At 46.7% G+C, this 14,930-nt stretch overlaps 2 protein-coding genes across 2 annotated transcripts in view; one reads left to right on the forward strand and one right to left on the reverse strand.

The window, feature by feature from the left end:
- The window catches only part of LOC139985267 (beta-3 adrenergic receptor), a 49,093-nt gene that overhangs the window by 27,850 nt on the left and 6,313 nt on the right, over positions 1-14,930 (reverse strand). The window lies entirely within an intron of this gene.
- LOC139985264 (uncharacterized) overlaps positions 5,604-14,930 on the forward strand; it is an 80,582-nt gene continuing 71,255 nt past the window's right edge. Inside the window, exon 1 of the mRNA XM_071999571.1 lies at positions 5,604-5,610. The gene's annotated coding sequence lies outside the window, so the exon portion shown is untranslated. The remainder of the gene's footprint in view (positions 5,611-14,930) is intronic.

The following is a 14,930-nucleotide window of genomic DNA, read 5'->3' on the forward strand; positions in this document are numbered from 1 at the left end:
CCGGTAAGGGAGCTAAGAGCGCGGACGAGGTCCGATGACGGGGATTCGGTCGCCTCTTCCGCGTCCCGGTCATCCCTGGGATCGATCGTCTCCGGGGGGAAGAGAAGGCGCATGATGACGCTGACCCCGGAAATTTCTGTGGATTTGGCGCTGGACATACGGATGAGCTCGGCGGCCGACATGAGCGCCGAGTTCACCAGGCAGGTGTCTAAGATCTTGCGGGTGGCGACGACAGCGCCGAACCTGAAGGGAGCAAGTGCAAAGGACCTAAAAAACGCGGCGGCCTACGTCGCCGCCGCATGGAGGGAGCTTAACCTACAGAGGGCTGAGGTGGTCCACAGCGGTAGCTCCACGGCCGCCAAGCTCGCGGAAGCAAGGCTGACCGCGTTGGAGGAGGAAAACGCGGCCTTGCGTAAAGAGATAACGAGGCTGGCCGCTCGCACCCACGAGTGCCCGCGGTGCAACGGTCGGGCTATTGAGCCCGGCCACCCTCCGCGGGAGGGGAAACAAGAAGGCGCGCGTCTGGACGCCCTAGAGAAAAAGATGGGCGAACTCGGTCCCTCCATCATGAGGGCCATCGAGGAACGGTTCGGGGGCCGAAGACCGCGCAGCCCCGAACCTCGGCGCAAGGCGGACCAACCCGCTGTCCCACGCGTCACCCAAGCCACAATGCTCCCGAGGGAGCAGGAGGGTGGCGAATGGAGGGTGGTGGAAAGACGGCAGCGGAAGAAAAGGGCCGCAGGGAAGGAGGAGAAAAAAGAGAGAATGCCCGCTGCTCCTTCGTCGCGAGTAACGGGCGTACGGAAGACGGGCGTCGCACTGGTGGCTAAAAAAGGAACGGCGCAGGCGACAAAAACGGCCGGGCTCCCCCGCGCACCGCGTACGTCCGCGGTGACGTTGACTATCAACGAGGGGGTTAAGACTTCATACGCCGATGTTCTCGCGACGGCGCGACAGAAGGTCCCGCTTGCGGAGATCGGCGTCGAATCCCTCGGAATGAGGAAGTCAATGACCGGGGGTATAATTATCCGGCTCCCAGGCGACAGAGACAGAGGAAAGGCGTCGCGATTGGCGACGCGTCTGGCCGAGGTGCTGGATCCGGCCGCGGTGAGAGTAGCGGCCCCGAACAGGACGGCGGAGCTGAGGGTGGCCGGGATAGACATCTCGATCGCTAAGGAGGAGCTGCGGCAGGCGCTGGCCTCAGCGGCGGGATGCGGCAGTGCGGAAGTGCGGGTCGGAGAGATCCGCACCACCAGATACGGCCTTGGGACTGCATGGGTAAGGTGCCCAGTGGCTGGAGCCCGGAAATTAGCCCGGGACGGGAAAGTAGCTCTGGGATGGTCCACGGCGAAGGTCACGGCTATCCCGAAGAGACCCTTGCAGTGCTTTAAATGCCTGGAGCTGGGGCACATGCGGGCAACCTGCACGTCCAACGTGGATCGCGGGCATCTGTGCTACAGGTGTGGCGGTAGCGGGCATCGTGCCAGGGGGTGTCCCGCCTCCGCGCCCAAGTGCCCGTTATGCGAGTCGCTGGGGGCGCCAGCCAACCACAGGATGTGCGGGGCGGCATGTGCTCCGCCGAGAACTAAGAGGAAGCCACCGATCCGTGAACCGACCGCGGAGGTAACGCAAGAGGGGAGCACCGTCGAACATTCAGCGGCAGATGGCCGGGAGGAGGCCATGGAGGTGATTGAGGGATTTTAACCGTCTCCTCCAATGCAACCTGGGCAGATCGAGAAGGGCGCATGACCTGCTCCTCCAGACTATCCGGGAGGGAGAGGTCGCCCTCGCGACAGTGGCCGAGCCGTATCGCGTCCCTGACGCTCCCAACTGGATCGGGGATTTGGACGGACTGACGGCCATAACCTGGACGCCGACCCTGGGCGCCTTTGGCGCCCTGCTTGACCGTGGCAGCGGCTACGTCGCGGTCGAATGGGCAGGAATAGCGGTGGTGGCGGTCTACGTCTCCCCCAACAGCGGCCTGGCCGCGTTCGGGGACTTTCTGGACGATGTCGGGGAATGCGTCAAAAGGTGCTTTCCCCGTCAGGTGCTGGTCCTCGGGGACTTCAACGCTCACTCGACGCAGTGGGGGAAATCCGCGACGAACGCCAGAGGAAGATGGCTGACAGACTGGGCTGCGGGACTCGGACTCCTGCTGGTAAACAAGGGTACGGCGAGCACCTGCGTGGCGTGGAGGGGGTCCTCCGTGGTCGACATCACGTGGGCCACCTCGAAGCTGTACCCGAGGATCCGTGACTGGAGAGTGGCCGAGGGAGTCGAGACCTTGTCCGATCACCTCTACATACTTATGGAGGTGGTCTCGGAGGACGTGGACGAAAATAACAACCAAGTCGCCCGAGGTGGTGCGAGCCGCTCCGGCCCGCAACCACCCAGATGGCGCCTGAAGGAGCGGGACAGGGAGATGTTGCGGGCGGCAGCCATCGTCTCGGCGTGGAGCTGGGACGCCCAAGGGACGACCAGTCTGGGAAGCGTCGACGAAGAGGCGGAGATCCTCCAAGAATACATGAACGCGGCGTGCAACGCCTCGATGCCGCGCTCCGTCCCGGGCGGTGGACGCAACCGCAGCGTTCACTGGTGGACGCCGGAGATAGCGGAATTGCGGGCGAGCTGCGTACGGGCACGCAGAAGATTCCTGAGGGCCCATCGCCGTAGAAGGACGCGCGACGAGGAGGAGATCTCCCGCTGCTACGGGGTCTACAGAGAGGCGAGACGAACTCTGCAGCGGGAGATCAAGATCGCGAAGGCTCGGTCTTGGAAGGAGCTGATCGAGGCGGTTGAGTCAGACCCGTGGGGGCGGCCGTACAAGGTGGTAACGAAGAAGTTGCGACCCGCGGCCCCCTCGCTGACCGCCAACATGGATCCGGTACTGCTGGCCAGGGTCATCGGGACGCTGTTTCCGCGGCAGGACAGCGACGCGGGGCGGTCGGGATCGTCCCTCTCCTCCGGCGGGGGCGAGACGTCGTCAACAGCAGCGGTGGCGACGACGTCGACGGAGCGGAGCGAGGAGCTGCAGGTCACTCAGGAGGAGCTTCTCGCGGCGACTAAGAAGATGGCGTCCCGAGATGTGGCACCGGGTCCGGACGGAGTTCCGGGCCGAGTCTGGGCGGAGACGATGGAGGTGGTGGCCCCTCGCGTGCGGCATCTGTTTACCCGATGCCTGAGGGAGGGCATCTACCCGCGGATATGGCGGATGGCGAGATTGGTCCTGCTGCGAAAGGAGGGTCGTCCGCCGGAGTCGCCGTCAGCGTACAGGCCGATATGCCTGCTGGACGAGATCGGGAAGCTCCTCGAGAGGGTAATCGCCGCCCGTCTGGAGGCCCATATCTCGGGGCGGGTTCCCGGATGGCACGACAGTCAGTACGGCTTTCGCCGGGGTCGCTCCACGGTGGATGCTGTGAAGCGGGTGAGGAGCATGGCGGAGGACATGGTTTCCCGCTACGGAACGGCGGTAGCGGTCTCCCTGGACGTCAGCAATGCCTTCAACTCTATCCCCTGGGCGAGGATAATGGAGGCTCTGCGACATTTCGAGGTGCCGGCGTACCTGGTTGAGGTCATCGGAGCCTACCTAAACGATAGGTGGATCACCTTCACTGGGAAGAACGGGGAAGAGAGAAGGCGCGTGGAGCGCGGCGTCCCGCAGGGTTCGGTGTTGGGACCAATCTTGTGGATCACGGCCTACGACTCCGTCCTTCGATGCCCGATGCCCCCGGGCACGGGCTTGGTCTGTTACGCCGACGATACCTTGGTACTAGCCGGGGGACGGTGGTGGAGTGAGACCGTGATTCTCGCGGAAGACGCTGTGGCATGCGCGGTGCACGCTATTCAGCGACTGGGATTGAACGTGTCGCCGGCCAAGTCGGAGGCCCTATGGTTCTTCGACCGCCGCCGCAGGGGATCCCCTCCCGATGGTTTGTCCGTGGCCATAAATGGCGAAGCGGTGCCGGTGAAGTGTCGTATGAGGTACCTGGGCCTCACCATCGACAGTCGGTGGACGTTCGGACCACATTTCGAGCTCCTGGTCCCGAGGGTGACGGCTGCAGCCAACGCCTTGTGCGGCCTTCTTCCGAATATAGGCGGAGCAGGGTCGGGAGTCCGCCGACTCTACGAGGGAGTGATCCGGTCCCGGGTCCTCTATGGGGCACCGGTGTGGGCCCAAGACCTGATGGCCAACCGTCGCAGTCGTACCCTGGTGAGGAGACTGCAAAGGACGATCGCTATCCGAATAGCCAGAGGATATCGAACAATATCCTACGAGTCGGCGACAGTGCTGGCGGCGTCCCCCCCGTTCGAGCTGCGGGCCCTCGAGCTCTGTCGGGTGCATGAACACCTGAGGGCACCGCCTTCGACGGTGGCGCTGTCGCTGGGCGGCCTCTCGGCCTCGAACGTCCGGGAAGAGGCAAAGCTGGAGATCTGGGAGCGGTGGCGCTCCCAGCTGATGGAGGAGGACGCCAGGCGGCCACACCGAGCCGTCCGCGCCGTGCTTCCCAATTGGGAGGCTTGGAGAGATCAAGGCGGGGTTCCGCTCACCTTCAGGACGACACAGATGCTCGCCGGACACGGGGTCTTCGGTGAGTACCTGCTGAAGATCGGGCGGGAGGTGACGTCCACCTGTCACCACTGCGGGGAAGAGGAGGACACGGCACAGCACACGCTGGAGTTCTGTCCAGCGTGGGCGGAACCGCGGCGCGTCCTGCAGCTCGACATCGGCGAGAGGTTGGCTCCGGAAGCGGTCGTTGAGGCCATGCTCCGAGGGCCCCGGGAGTTTAACGCTGTCCGCGCCTACTGCGAGGAGGTTATGCAGAGAAAGGAGCGGGCAGAGAGGGACCGGAAGAGAAGAGCCGATCCCAGTAGATCATCGCATCAACGTCGCAGGGGCTCCGTACGACGCAGGGGCGCGGCGCCGCCGTCGCTGCCCCGGGTGCGCCAGATTAGGGGACGTGGCGCTAGGAGGAGTGGTTCCCCCTAGCTTCCCAACTCAAGCCGGGATGCCTCCCTAGACAACTACAACGGCAGGGAGATAGACGACGAGGCTGCACTCGGTAGTGATTCGCAAGAGACCCCGGGTGCACCTCCGAACGTCGGGATGACCACCGTGGGGTTTTAGTCGGTAGGAGTCCGACACTACACGGTCGTTGCTACGCAGCGCCGAGTGTCCATGAGGATTTCCCCACGATAAAAAAAAAAAAAAAAAAAAAAAAAAAAAAGTCAAATCTATATTTGCCACTCCTTAAATTCGTCCCGTAACGACAGCGCGTGATTAATCGCGATTGAACGAACAGTGAAAAAATATCAGGAGAAGGAGGAGAAAAGACAGACCCTCGCGTGTATGAACGATGAGATTCTTGTACGAAGTTAGCGGAGTAAAAAAGAGAGAGAAAGGAAAAAGAAAATAAACGGCAAACGAGGGTCGAGCTGGCATTATCGAGGATCGTGCACGCAACTCGCGTGATCGTAACGAAGAAGGGGTGAGTTAACGCGAGGAATCCCAGTTAATGCAAAGAAATAGACAGGACGAGTCTTCTCGTCAGACGATTTACATCGATCCATGAAAATGGAACGCGTCAGCGGTAAATACGAAATTCCTAATACGTTGCTCGTAACTCGTGACCCAGAAATTGGTATCGGCAGCGTGCCATACACGCAATGTGACCCTGAATACCTGCGAGACGATTCAAGATAAGTTCCATTAATAGCCGTGATAATAAGAAGGTGACGTAGTTGGAATCTCTCGCAATCAGATGTAATCGTGTAAGTTGGGATTTATTTCCAAGTGATTGTTGTGTTGCGTTATTTTGAACTTCCTTTTACGATACATTCTGAATGTAATTTGCGAGATTTTATTTCTGCAATAGTTTACGAACTAAACATGACTAAAGAATGATGGAATTGATGGAATGGACGAAGATTAATCATAATACGAAACGTTTTGGAAAAGTCTGCGCTAATTTTTGTAGTAAAATAGAAAAGGCAAATGGCACATTTTCGTGAATTTTCATGAGTTGGTAAAGATAACAGAAAAATTTCGATGTCTATTTGCATAACTTTCTATGATAAGAAAGAATCTCGTTCTTTACAAGACGTTCATTTACATAAACGTTCTGTACATAAGTCTATTTAATTTAATTTAAATTAAACCCATTTTCTGTGTACTATTTTATTACAATCTTCGAAATAAATTTATTCTTCAACTTTTAATAAAAGATAAGCGTATAAATCATAAGCAATGCGTATAAATCAAATTTCACTTCTCTAAAAAAAAAAAAAGAATATCTCGAGATCTAAATTAATACGTTCAATTGTAAAAGAGACTAAACCCTGTTGATGTCAAATGGCTGAAAAATTAATAATTTCCTGTTTTAAATTGATTTACATTTTTTTATTTGTTCCGCCACTCTTCTAACTAACCGACAACGTGCGTATACATTATACGTAGCTAGAAAAATTTACCGAATGTCCAGCTGGATAAATTGTAAAGTACAAATTAAATAATAAAAAAAAAAAGAAAAAACATTATTAAAACCCTCTAATTACTCAACTTACTCGACACGTCGGAACAGATCCGCAGGCTAAAAAGACATTACACCTTAGACCTAAGCACTAGATTCAAATAGAATCAAACATATTATAAACACTTATTAATCATGTCATAGTACCACGTCAGATAAATTTACTTAAAATTCTCTAACGAGAATTGATTGTAAAGTAAACGCAAATAAAATAAAAAAAAAAATGTGTGTGCGTTCTATTCAAGATTCGTCGCAAGATCATTGGAATCTGAGAAAGTTGGCCGGATGAAATGGTGAGAAGAAAGGTCAAAGACCAATCCGAGGGGAAGCAAGATACGCGTGCACCGACCTGGAAAATGTCTCCTCTTCCGACTCCTACAATATTATCTCTTAAAGTGATGTTCTCCTCCCGAAATTCAGAGATAGATCGAAAACCACGACGTACAACGTATTTTCAATGAAAATAGATCAAAATTCGAAAAGCCACGCTTCATCGTGTCGTCCTGTGAGGCGATTTTTATTAGCGAATTTCTGGTGGACCGCCAACATGCTGAAAAATCCAAATCAAATTGAAAATCCAATGGACGACAAAGGTTTCCGTTGCTCGTAAACGTGACGCAATTAACGAAATGGAAATTCAATCGAAAAAAAATTATCAGTTGAGATTAAATTAACGTCGAAAAAGCTTCATAACGTAATATTCCGTTGTGGAAATTTGTTGAGGCAACTCAATTGGTAATGAAGTTTAAAGTTACAGAGCGTCATTAATGTTGAATTAGTGCGGAAACCTTTGAGTTGACAGAAGCTACTGATGTAGTAATTGTAGTTATAGAAGTTTCAGATCGGTATACATAACTAGCTTAAAATAAGTATTCGGGACGTATTTCCCCTCGTTTTCTCCTTCTAGAGAATCGTTTGAAACATAGGGTGTCCTGAATCGATGATATAACCGATAAGAAGAAAGTAATTCTAATTAAAAGATAAATCGGGGAACATAGAATAAAATATTTTCACGCGACACCCTCTTTTTTTTTTAAAAAGTGGCTTTAGACGCTAATCTCGAATATTTGTACATACTAAAGTCTCTACATAAGTCTCTTGCGACCCTTGAACCTTTTACGTCACAATCTCGATTTCGTTTTAACCGAGAAAAAAAATTTTAATGTTTTAGGAGATCTTTAGCGTAAGATTGAAGAAGGAAATTACGAAATATATTTAGAATGACTTTCCTCAGAAAACAAAATCTCGTATGAGAACGCTTTATTTGTAACATAATGTAATATAATATAGTGACTTTATTTGATAATTTATTCACAGTGATGAGACAGGAAACTATGATTATTTAATTAGAGCTACTTCTTAATGTAGTAATGTAATACAACTGAAACAATTTAATTGGTACAAGTAATTAACTTCTGAGTGACGACTCACAACTCGTAACTCATGACTAACTCGCAATTTACCAAATGTCCAGCTGGACAAATTGTAAAGTACAAATTAAATAAAAAAAAAGAAAAATGATCAACTCACGGCAATCGACAACCTACAACTCGCAACTGACTACTCACGACTCGTGACTAACTCCTAATTCATGATCTACTACAACTGACTAACTCTCTCCATCAAAACATTCTTTTCTATCAGTTTAGTATTCCTACCATGCATATGTGTTTCGTAGCTGTCGTTGATCCTTTTCCAAATACCTATTTTCCTAAAGGGCTACGGGCATATTGCTGAGCCGCATGGCCCATTAGGACTTCGCAAGGTTTCTGGTCCGTTTGCACTTTGCTTTTTCCCTGCACTGTAGTTCATCGGGTTTTTCTTAAATGATTTTTCCACGATACTACAATAATAAAACAATAATAGCATAACAGCTTACGTAGGTGTTCAACACTTCCTGGGAGCTTCTCAACAACACTATCTAAGCCGAAGTATTCAACGACACTTCGAGGACCGAGGTGGTCCACGACACTTCCTGGGTCATGAACTTCAACTGGAAATTTCTTGGCAACGACGAGGACGATGGCGATTCAGTCTACAACGAGCCCTTAACGTAATGGCCCTTCGGCCGTGTCATCAAGTTCGCCCTGGCGACGACTGCATCATCCGGCTCGAAGGACCAAAATGTTAGACCGTTCGCGAAGAGACGCGATCGCGAGGAAGCGCATCAACAGGAGCGACAAATTTCCGTTACGATTATATAATCGACGCCACGAAATGATGGATCCCCTATTTCGTTTAGGATAATAGAGGTGGTTGAACTATAACACTAAGGTAACAGGTTACAATTCACAGTTCACTCCAAAAACTTGTAGACAAGATAGTTACACTCGGTGTGTATAGATATAAGTTGAATAGGTGACTGATCTAAGGGTGGAAACCCGGTCAAGAGATGTTTACTGTTCTAAAGATGGAAAATCAATCTAGAGATGTTGACTGATCTAACGATGTAAAACGAGTGAAGTTCGGTGACGACGCTGCAGCGGAGGAAAGCTAGTGATGGGTGTGTCTAGCGCACGGGACCGTTTCGGATTTGTTGATGACAATTTTGGCTAGGAGAGTGAGGGCAATAGTCATTGCTTCTAATTGAATAAGAAAAATGTTGGTGACAAGGAACGGTTCTAGCCGCCCCCGAGAGGAAGTTGCTAGCGGGAGACACCGAATGTGAGAAAAACCAACACTCCCGTATCTTCCTGAAGTAGACAATAAATTTAAGGAGTACTTGAAACAAAAGATACTTGTTTGGTCTGAAGGACCTTAACTGTAAAAATGCAAAGATTTATGGTGGGTCCTTAAGACTATTGAGTACGCAATAAGGGTGTGTAGACATCTGGCTGCCATATTGCCCGCGATGTGGGGCCTGGTTAGTGTAGAGAGTTACCAGACGTAACAGTAGGTATCATGCTTGTCGATCAAGTCCATTCAATTGTACCACGTATTACACGACACTTTGTATGTATACAATGAACATTATGGAATAAAGTAAAACGATTACAGCGTGTAAATTAAAGTGCAACAGAAACGAGGACAAAAATCGTACGAGCATGTATTCGTAAGTAGGTATTTCACGTGCTTTAATTTGGCTTGCGGTAAAAACCATTGTCCACACGTGGCCATGCATTCTAATCGCGATCCTCCGGTTCCATCGAGCAATGTAATTAGCCGGGAAAATTCAAGCCATTAACGTATCGTCGTGAAAAAGGGACGAATAAAGCTGCTGAAGATAGGAAAAAAGAGGGAATAATCTTGCTGGAAGTGACGAGCGATGAGATAGAGAGGGTAATAGAACCGAGAAGCGTTGGAATTGTTCGAACGAACATCCTCTTAAGTAGCCATTTAAAGTCCGCGTTCTAACCACGTGAAATCTCTTTGACTCTCTTGCTCGTCGAAATTTTGTCGCGTTAAAACGGTCACGTTGTGCCAACAACGGTGAAATATTACCATTTCCGAGTTCCGGCGAGCTTAGAATGGAACACTATACCGTGGACTAAGTAACTGTGCTTAAATTACACCACGCTAGTTGCTACAAAATGGAAAACTTTCGTCGTAATATTCTTAAGAGGCAATCGCGACACGTACAACATTTGTCAGGGTAAATTGTACCTTTGGTAAACTCAATGGACTATTGGTCTGTGTTCTCTTGACAGACACTCTGCTGCGAAACAACTACTGCTCACTATGTGCTTTCGAGTGGGTTTTTCAATGACACATTCTTGGAAAGATGCGTAACAGATCCTGAATCGAGAATATGGCATATGTCGTTTTGTAAGTCAATGAATACTATTCTCTATGGGAAATCTGTTTTTTCTCTACCTTTGTATTTTCAACAGTCTCGCTCGGGCAACCGAGGCGAACAGATGTGCGTAAGCAAACGTGTGCTCCAGTCAAGTGATTCAGAGAAGTGCTACGAATAGTGATAGTGACAAACAATGCAACAGCAGATATCAACGATCAAGATTGCAACCAATGGAGAAAAATATTACATAAAAGGGTCATCAGATTTACCAGGCTTACAGCAACAACAGCAAAATAATAACAACCAAAATGATATGGAAATAGAAGAAATGGAAGAGCAGCGGAGACAGGAGGAGTGCAGACACGACAACAAAATAAGTTACCAGGACGAAAACTGGAAGCTAGCAAAGACTAGCAAAAAACGTAAAATAATTCCAGGCACAAATGCTGCAGAAAACCCAGATACAGGAAAGCAGCGATGGCTGCAAGAATTACCTTTAAGAAACTCCTTCAGCTCACTAACGGAAGAAATAGACAATGACCCGACAAGCAAAACCACAACTAAAACACCTTACATATCAAAACCACCACCAATATTTGTTGAGGCCCAAATAATAGACCCGCTTATTGATCGACTAAACAATGTAGTCGGGAAGGATAACTACACAATAAAACAAACAAAATTAGAACAAGTAAAAATTCAAACAAACACCCCAGAAGTTTATAGGAAAGTGATAAATGAACTAAAGGAAAAAAATGCTATATACCACACGTACCAACTCAAAACAGAAAGGAGCTATAAAATAGTTATAAGAGGTTTACATCCAAAAACTAACACAAAAAAATTAAGTGAAGAATTAGGAAAAATTGGCCATGAAACAAGAGCAATAAACAATATGACAAGATACGATACGAAGCAACCATTGCCACTATTCTTAATAGAACTGGAACCCAGAACCAATAACAAGGAAATCTATGAAATCAAAAAAATACTAAATACAATTGTAACAGTGGAACCACCACGCTACAAAAAAGATATACCACAATGCATGCGGTGTCAACAATACGGACACACAAAAAATTATTGCAACAGAAGCCCGGCATGTGTTAAATGTGCAAAAAATCACCTAACAATACACTGCCCATACACAGGAAAAATAGAAGAAGTTAAATGCTATAATTGTAACGGAAACCACCCAGCCAGCTACAAAGGATGTGAAATAAGGAAACAAATACAACGTAAACTGTTTCCTCCACTTCGCAACAGATCACACAATGACCATCAACCACAACAAAGTATAACGGATAACGAAACAACATTGAAAGCACAACAGGAACTAAACGCTATAAGCAGAAACATAGATCCCCAAGGTAAACGAAGCTACGCACAAGTAACTAAAAACATTAGCAAACCAACGCTTGCAATCAATCAGAATGAAAACAATAACATCGAAGACGTTACAGACATCAAAGAAATGCTCAAACAATCCATTAAAGGTATGGAAATGTTAGGAAAAATGGTAAGTGATCTAAACACAATACTAAGACAACAAGCACAACAAACAACAATCATGTTACAGCTACTCACTAACTTGCTAAGTAAAAAATAGAGATGGACATTTTGAAAATAGCAGTCTGGAACTCCAATGGCTTGCAACAGCGAGCCCACGAAACTAAAATATTTTTGTATAAAAATAATATTGATATACTACTTGTCTCAGAAACACATTTCACCCTAAAAAACTACATGAAAATACCGTACTACACCATATACGATACCAAACATCCCTCAGGTAAAGCACATGGAGGAACTGCAGTAATAATAAAAAATGACATCAAGCATCACTTACATAGTCAAACAAATCAAGAACACCTACAAGCAACCACTGTCACAATACAAACCAATGACAATTACTTCCAGATGTCAGCAGTATATGCACCTCCGAGACACAAAATGACACTTAAAAAATGGGAAGAGTACTTCCAATCCTTAGGCGACAAATATATAGCGGCAGGAGACTTTAATGCAAAGCACACATTATGGGGTTCGAGAATTAGCACACCGAGAGGTAGAACATTGGAAAAATACATTAGAAGCAGCAACCTCAACGTACTATCTACAGGAAAACCAACGTACTGGCCGACAGACCCCAATAAAATACCTGACCTGTTGGATTTTGCAGTAACAAAAGGGCTAAATGTAAGCAAATTAAAAATAACAACCAGCCTCGAGCTTAACTCCGACCATACACCAATTATAATAGAATATACAAGCAAACCACTACTTTATAACAAGTCAGAGTCGCTTTGCAATAAAACCACCAACTGGCAAACTTTCAAAGAGCTGATCGAAAACAAAATCAACTGCAATATCCCGTTGAAAACACCTGAACACATTGAGCAGGCAGTAGCAACTTTGACAGAAATAATACAGGAAGCAGCGTGGGCAACCACCACCTATGAAACAAATAGCAGGCAATCAAAAATTATTCCGCAGGACATCCTAGACAAAATCAGGGAAAAAAGAAAAGCGAAAGCAAAATGGCAAAAACAGAGAACACGAGAAAACAAGAAAAATCTAAATAAACTTGCAAAGGAACTAAAGAATAAAATAAGGGAACATCATAATAACGAATTCTCAAAATTCATCGAATCACTATCCGCGCATGAGAATACCGACTACTCCCTATGGAAAGTCACTAACAAAATTAAGAAAACAGTAAAAACAATCCCAGCAATCAGAAAAATGGACAACACATGGGCCAGAACCAACGAAGAACAGGCAGAAGAATTCTCAAAGCACCTACAAAATATATTTTCGCCGTATGAAATTAATAACAGCATCCCTGGATGGCAAACAAATGAAGAAGTGGAAAATGCCAGCAACACAACTGATAAACGCTGCACCATACTCAGCACAACAGCGCAAGAAGTTACAAACTTAATTGAGGCAACAAAGACAAGTAAAGCACCAGGATTTGACTTGATCAATGGGAAAATCTTAAAAAACCTTCCCCCAAAGGCAATAAGACTAACAACGATAATATTTAACGCAATTCTAAGAATACAGTACTTTCCTACACTATGGAAAATAGCGCAGATAGTGATGTTACCCAAACCAAACAAAAACCCACATTTAACTGCATCCTACAGGCCGATATCATTACTACCTGCGTTTTCCAAATTATTAGAGAAAATAATATATAACCGCTTAAAACCAACAATAGAAAAAGAAAAACTAATACCGAACCATCAATTTGGATTCAGGAATAAACACTCCACAATAGAACAAATGCATAGACTCGTCAATGAAATCTTACAGTCGCTTGAAACAAAACAATACTGCACAGCACTCTTTATGGATATCGAAAAAGCATTCGACAAAGTTAACCATGAAAAACTTCTTCAAACAATCAAAAAGCAATTTCCAGAACAAATCTACAAACTACTCAAATCCTACTTAAACAACAGAACCTTTGTAGTAAAAATAAATGATGCATACTCTGAAATTAAGGACATCAAGGCAGGAGTACCGCAAGGAAGTGTCTTAGGACCAATATTATACACACTATACACGGCAGATATACCAACAACTGTCAACAGTAAAACACTGACGTTTGCGGACGATACGGCCATACTAGTGAGGCATGCAAATCTAGAAACGGCCGCCGCACTACTACAAGAACACACTACAAAAATAGAAAAATGGCTGCAAAACAAACAAATAAAAGTGAACACCAGCAAGTGCAACCACATAACATTTACACTTAGAAAAGGAAAAACACCAGATATTCAACTGAACGGCGCCCACATAGCACAATCAAAGCAAGTCAAATATCTGGGAATAAATTTAGACACACGCCTTACATGGAAGCACCATATAAAATCAATAATAAACAGAATAAGTGCAAAAAGGAAGCAGATGTACTGGTTAATCAATAGAAAATCTAAATTAAGCACAATGAATAAACTAAATATATACAAAACAATAATCAAACCAATCTGGACATACGGAGTCCCATTATGGGGGACGGCAGCAATGAGTCACATAAGCAAAATAGAAATAGAGCAAGCAAAAATCTTAAGGACAATAGTTAACGCACCATGGTACGTCAGAAATGAAGACCTACAAAAAGATCTAAAAATTCCAACAGTCAAAGAGGAAATCGCTAGATACGCAAAAAAGTACAAAGAAAGACTTGCAGCACACCCAAACCAGCTGGCTGCTGAAACAAATAAAACCAAAATAGAAAGAAGACTGAAGAGGAAGCATCCCGCAGACCTCGAAATAGAGATGCAATAGGAAACCTAGAAGATGGAACCCCGCTGGGGGTAACCATCCACATGCTATATTTTATTTATTTCTATTTATTTTTATTTTTTATTTTTTATTCTTTTATTCTCTAAGCTATAACATTTTACCAAATGTCCTTCTGGACAAATTGTAAAAATTTAATAAAACAAATAAAAAAAAAAAAAAAAAAAAAAAAATAGGAAATCGCTAGATACGCAAAAAAGTACAAAGAAAGACTTGCAGCACACCCAAACCAGCTGGCTGCTGAAACAAATAAAACCAAAATAGAAAGAAGACTGAAGAGGAAGCATCCCGCAGACCTCGAAATAGAGATGCAATAGGAAACCTAGAAGGTGGAACCCCGCTGGGGGTAA

Source organism: Bombus fervidus, chromosome 3 (assembly GCF_041682495.2).
Source record: "Bombus fervidus isolate BK054 chromosome 3, iyBomFerv1, whole genome shotgun sequence".
Lineage (NCBI taxonomy): Eukaryota > Metazoa > Arthropoda > Insecta > Hymenoptera > Apidae > Bombus > Bombus fervidus.